The sequence below is a fragment of the Mycetomoellerius zeteki genome, unplaced genomic scaffold, assembly GCF_001594055.1.
Source record: "Mycetomoellerius zeteki isolate Tzet28-1 unplaced genomic scaffold, Tzet1.0 scaffold310, whole genome shotgun sequence".
NCBI lineage: Eukaryota > Metazoa > Arthropoda > Insecta > Hymenoptera > Formicidae > Mycetomoellerius > Mycetomoellerius zeteki.
The window spans coordinates 1,444,700-1,444,901 of record NW_017257295.1 but is presented as its reverse complement, the minus strand read 5'-3'; positions in this window follow the sequence as shown (position 1 = coordinate 1,444,901).

Sequence of the window (202 nt, the reverse complement as noted above, 5' to 3'; positions counted from 1 at the left end):
AATTTTACTGTGCACAATTCGCAAGTCTTGCACGTAGAGGCAGAATGGTGAAAGCGTAGAACGGTACTATAGAATTATATCTGTTGATTCGCAGATATCACACACAAGGAAACGGCAGACAACTGGAAGAGGCGCAGCGTCGTTTGGCCATTGAGGACTCATCTTTGGTCATAAAAGGTGTCTGGTGGATAAACCGTGAAAG